This window comes from Orycteropus afer, unplaced genomic scaffold (genome assembly GCF_000298275.1).
Source record: "Orycteropus afer afer isolate SDZICR_OR568_19922 unplaced genomic scaffold, OryAfe1.0 scaffold00187, whole genome shotgun sequence".
In the NCBI taxonomy this organism is placed as follows: Eukaryota; Metazoa; Chordata; class Mammalia; order Tubulidentata; family Orycteropodidae; genus Orycteropus; species Orycteropus afer.
The window spans coordinates 1,674,980-1,681,449 of NW_006921774.1; positions in this window are offsets into that span (position 1 = coordinate 1,674,980).

Consider the following 6,470-nt stretch of genomic DNA (forward strand, 5'->3'; position numbering starts at 1 on the left):
TGGCAAGTAAAATGACACAGTCCCCAAATTATCAAGCAACATGGCAGGCCAATAATTCAAGTCCATTAACAATCCCAAGATCAGCAGGCAACATGGCAGGCCACTGAGATGAAGACTCCACCAAATGTAAGATCCAGATGTACCAAAAACTGGAGACCATTCCCAATGCTCTTTCTTATATATTGGAAGCAGACCACACCCCTAAGGCTGCTCACAGTAGATTCCACCACGGAGTTGATTACCAGTCTTATCATGGGGAACACTACATCCAGATGCCCAGCCACTCAACCAGGCCCAGCCAAGTTGACACATAAAACCTTAACTCGCACAGGAAGCTAGACATCACCAGAGAAAGAGAGAAAGTTATGCTGAACAGAGATATCGAGCAAAATGCATTTGTTGCTATCATTTCTGCTGCTTTCTGCAGGCGCTGTGAACATTTATGGTGTTCTTAGTCCTTTTGCAAGCAAATGAAAAAAGGGGCTGAAGAATAGTGTAATCCTCCATAGGCTGATTTTTTTGGATGTAAATAGTGAAACCTTTCTTCTGAAGCTCTTTTGGGAGGATATGAACTTTCAACCTTTTGGTTAGCAGCTGAATGCATTAACTGTTTATATTACCCAGGTAATCCACAGAGAGCCAAGAGCAGCTGGCCACATTCTTGATCAACAGTGACTAAGAGCAGCCTGCAGCCTTTCCCTGGGAAATTCACCATGGAATCATTCCAGGAGAGAAGCTTGACTTCTTGAGAAGCTGATCCTTGGCTGACTACTGTAAGGATTAAGCCCCTATAGCCATCCTCTGCCCCTTCAACACCATTCCCCGCTCAAAAGAACACACATGATACACACACACTCAAAATGTGAAAGATACATGTAAGGTTTCTGCCTGTGCTAACAGGCTTCCTTCTGTGTACCACACTTAATCTCTCAAAAATATTTCCCATTTGGTAACTTTAAATTTCCAGGAATCTCTCCTTTAGGAGGGAATTGAGTGGTGAAAAGATAGAAAGGGTGACAAAATGAGTAAGAAAGGAACCAAAAAGGAATTGGGTGCTATTTTAAAAAGAACATCCTAAAAGCCTTCCAGAGTGAAAAAGCTAGAACACATATTCTTTCACATATTGTCTCATTGAATTCCAAAAAGAATTAGTATTGTCTTTTGACAGAGAAAGAAACAAAAGCTTAGAGAGATCCTGGAGTCATCATCAAACCAAACCAAATCCTGTCCATTGAGTTGATTGCTACTCATGGCAATTTTATGTGTTACAGAGCACTACTGCTCCATAGGGTTATTTGGCAGAAGCAGGTCACCAGGCCTTTCTTCCATGGTGTCTCTGAGTAGTTTGGAACATCCAACCTTTAAGGTAGTAGATGAGTGCAAACTGTTTGTCCACCCAGGGACCCAGAGTCATCTCAAGTTTTCCAAAGTAGAATTTGAACCCAGGATCCTACTCTTTTCTTCCTTCCTTTGTTTACTTTTTTCTTTCCAGAAGTATTTATATAATGCCCAGCTGTGTCAGATACAACGCAAAACACTGACCTCTGCCTTCATGGAACTGATATTCTAGTGGGAAACCTGGAAAGTAAAACAAACAAATGAACAGAATAGTTTTAGACACTTGTTAGTGCTATAAAGTGAATAAAACAGGGTGGTGTGTTAAACAGTAATGGGGCAAGATAAATGTGGGATACTTTAGAGTAAGTTATCAGGGAAGGCTCTTAGGAAGCAATATTTGAGCAGAAACCTGAATGATACAGAACAGCTGTGTAAAGATCTCAGAGCCCATTGTCACAGGCAGAGAGGAGTAAGAATACACACTATGAGGTGAAACTGAAAGGAAGTTATCCAATTCCAAATCCATGCTCTTTCCACCAAACGATGCTGAACCCTGCAGACTGTGACTGAACATTCACTGGTATGGCTTTCTGCCTTATTTGATGTGGGACTCCCTGGGAAGCCAACTCTGAAACTGACATCAGTGTGCAGGAAGATTATTGGGAAGTGTTCTTGGGAACAACACCTAAGAAGAGGAAAGTCAATGGCAGTGGGTGGAGGGAGGAGTTGCACTTTGCTGCAATCACAGCAAAGACCCTTCACACAAGCACCCTGACCTTGACATAGCAGATTTGTTGGTGTCGGAAATTCAACCATGTTTAGCTCTCAGTCCCTTAGACAGGAAGTCTGGTGGAGCTTTGGTTAAAGCATTGGGCTGCTGACCAAAAGTTTGGGGGTTCAAACTCCTTGGAAGAAAGATGAGGCAATCTGCTTCCATAAAGATTTATAGCCCTGGAAACCCTGTGGGTTTGGCTTGGTGGGCCCATATAATTAAGTCTTGGGCATGATACTTAGTTTCTGCCTTCAGGTTGCAGGAAATGATTGTTTCTATATAGCTCCAAAGAGGTCCTCTGACTTTCATACTTCCCCTAAGTAAAAAAAAAAATCACCCTTAGCTTTCTATTTATTATCTTATCAATAATGCTCATTAAAGGCCATTCTATCCCATTGTTTTTATAATCACTACTCCTCTTCCCACCGTACTATACCCAGCCAGTGCATTTCTTTCCATAAACATTCTGTCCAAGTTCATCAAGGGTAGATTTTTAACAATTGCACAGCATGCTTTGGGCAATCAATGCTCCACCTATCACAAGTGATGGGGTCATCATTTCAAGGCCAAGTGGCTGGTGAGTTTGAACTAAAGCCAAAATCCCACATAGAATCTGCTTCTTCAAACTGTTCTTGGCACCAGCATCTCTGAGATGGAGATGTGAGTACAGTAAGTTTATTGGGGAATTCCCTCTGAACCAACTCTTGTGGGGGAGTAAAGGAAGTAAGATCGGGCAGAAGAAGTAATTGAAGTGTGATGCCTTTGCAACAAAAGCCTCGGCCAGCTCTTGGGGGACTGTGGTGGAGGTGAAGGTGGCTTTTCTGAGTTGTGCCAAATTGAAGCACAAGGTTGGATTTTTATGGGCCCACATTAACCAATCATTGGATTGGGCTGCCTTAGAGAAGAGGGCATAACTTTGGTGGGGCAGCAGCCTTCAGCCAAGTCCAGGGAGGAACTCAGCGGGGAGCCAACACACCTGGTATCTGGTACTGAAGGGGTTTCAACAACATCCACCACAACCCCACTTCAAACACTTCTGATGCAAAGAACAATTAGCTTCTTTTCCTGAGGCCTCCATAGAATCAACATCTGGAGGCCTCAAGCCTGGGGCCCATTACAAGTAGCAAAAGAATTTGGACAGGATGCATTTAATCTTGAGTTAATGGTTCAATGCTCCGCCAAGATAAACTTCTCAGCCTTCACATATTTTATTTTGAAAAAAAAAAAATGTTATTGTCAGATACAAGGGAAATTCCTCCTCTCTAAGGCTGCTGTGCCAGATGACATAATCACTGGATGGGATCACTTGTTTGGTGTGTTATCTTTTTCATCTGAGTAGAAGATCATTCCCTCACAGACCCATCTCTCAAAAAGCTGGCCACAGTTACTAAGTAATTCTAGCCTCTGACAGCTGCAGGAAAGGAAAAAAGAAAAAGTGACATGAAAATAGATATTTTTAGATGTCACATTTTTAAACACCAGATAAGTTGATTCTCCTCCCCCACCTCATCTCCCTGTCCTAGGTGGAATTCTAATGAGAAATTAAAGGGAACACTTTAAGCCTGATTTTTCAAGTGTTTCTATATTTTTATTGAGCATCTACTATGAGACAAAGGTAATGTTGAGGCCAACATTTTGGTTGTTATTAATAATAATCACCATTCACTGAGCACATATTGAAGTCTAGGAATGGCACAGAATTATTTACATGGTACTTAGAAGAGTTGTAGGAGGTAGATGGATCTTAAAATTATCTCAACAGTCTAGATGGAGAAATGGAGACTCAAATAGATTAAGCAACTTGATCAAGTCCATTAGTGGTAGACAAGCCTGTGAGGTCTTCCAATGTTAAATTTCCAGGACTTTCTACCTGTCATGGAGTCTAGTAAAGCAAAGAAACTCAACAAATATGTATTGAAGGAATGACTGACCCCATTTAGGCTGTACAGCAGGAGTGAGAGTAGGGGCTGAAGTGCTCATGGTGACCTGGTGCCTGCTTCCACAGGGCTTTTGGTTGTCTAGGGTCTCCAGGAGCACCATGACCCACTTCACAGAAATGCTCCAGCATTCACCATGATCTCTGGTGAGCTTCCACCCAGCAGTTCTCCCTAGATGGGATCTCTGCTGGCAGGGAACTTGGTCAGCTGGACAGAAAATGAAGTCTTCAGGACATTGGTGTTCCAGTCGAGCCCAAAATGAACCTGCACTCTGCAACCTAGATGCAGACTACCTGCCCAGAACTAAATGGTACAGTGGGACTGTGTGGCTCAGTCAGGCAAATCTATCACTACAGCCTGGCTCAGGGATGAAGTCTAGCAAGTCTGCTCTGTGAGAGTCCCCAAGAATCTCAAAGCAGAATTCCTTCTGGGCCATACCCAGCAGGGAGTCTTTTGTCTCTGATAGGGGACTCCCACTGATGGGAACACAGGCAGTCAAGTCTATTGCTAGAGATTTTTCTCCCCTCTTCCTATCTCTTTCCCTGCCTGTCCTCCTCCCTCGCTCTCTTCCATAAATATTTACCAAGGGATTAATATATTCCAGGACTGGTGCCAAGGCCTGGGTGCCCAACAGTAAACAGAACAGATGGTGAGAAAGGCTTTCATTACATCATCCTCTCCCATGGGTCCTAGTTTCCCTCTGGGACTATATACAGCACCCTGGCTACCCCTTGGATATCTAAAGGTTACTCCTTTAGATATCTGAAGGCAGTGATGGGTCCTTCCCCCCTCTCCCCAGTGCTTCTTGGCTTGAACAGCATTGGTTTCTTTACTTATTCTTCATAAATAGGGTGATTATAGATTTTACTAACCAAACCAGGACATTTTTGATAGTGAAAGTGGGTGCTAATAATAATTACACTGAGACAACAGGTGTAAACCAGGAATGTTTGAGGCCAGCTGAAACATATGGTCATCTTATGGAGCATGGCCTTCCAGATCCTTCCCCACCACTGTCTGCTTACCATCTTTGGCTGCCATAGTGGAAAGAAACAAATAGGCAAGGAGATATTTTTAACTAGTATTGATTTGGATGCAGGGGAAGGCAATATACCCAAAGCAAGTGACCAGCACAATAACATTAAGGAAAAGGAAGACACAGAGAGGTGCACAAGAGGCGCAGACAACAAAGATAAACACTTTTACCTACACAATCCTGCATTACCAGTGATTACACATTTTCACCTCTGGGTAGATAACATAGGTAGATAGGCTGAATGACCAGGCATGTCTAGACAAAAGGGAATATACCAATGACCATATATAAGTTTGTTGTTGTTATGTGCCTTTGAGTCGGACCCGACTCATAGTGACCCCTCCTTGGGTTCTGAGGCAGTATTACTACGGAAGTAGATTGCCCCATATTCCTTCCGAGGAGTGGCTGGTGGGTTTGAACTGCCAGCCTTCTGGTTAGAAGTCAAGTGCCTTAGGCACTATACTACCAGAGCTCCTTATATAAGTTTAGTGGATGATATTTCTACATACGTATTTGTGTGTGTTGTAAGAATGTTCACATAAATAGAACTAACAGGGGCAAAGTTATGATAACTTCTTAGCCACAGTCAACCACCCTGGGGAAGCAAGTTGTTGGGCCTATGGGCTTGGGATCATGATTGTAAGGGACATCAAGCTCAATTGGCATAACATAATACACAAAAACATTGCTCTACATCATACTTTGGTGAATAGCGACTGGGGCCTTAAAAGCTTACAGGTGGCTATCTAAGATACAACAATTGATCTTTTCTCATCCAGAGCAAAAATGAATGAAGAAAACCAAAGATTCATGGAAATAATTAGGCCAAAAGTCTAGTGGACCATGCGAACTTCAGCCTACATGACCAAGAGAACAGAAGAACTAGATGGTGACTTGCTATCACTGTCAACCACTCAGAAAGTGGTTAGTGCAAGAGATCCTGGGTAGAGTTGGAGAAAAATGTGAAACAAAACTCAAAATCATAAAAAAGACCAGGTTTACTGGTCTGATAGAGATTGGTGAAATTCCTGAGACTATGGCCTCTAGTCACCCTTCAGGTCTGGAATTGAACTCACTCCTGTGGTTTCCAGCCAAAAAATAGGCACATAAGGTGAACATTTATACCAGGTAGGAACATGCCTTAGAAAAATCAATCATGGGAGATCAGAAGGGCAGTATTTGCACAGGGAGATAGCTCAGAGGGCAGGAATGCATAGTAAAGAAGGGCACAGGGAAAAGGTAACCACAGGGAGGAAGTGGAAAGAGAGCTGTTACATGATGGGCATTATAATCAAAGTCACAAAACAAAATATGTATAAATTGCTGCATGAAAAATGAATTTGTTTGGTAAACTTTTATCCAAATCACAATTTAAAAAAAAAAAAAA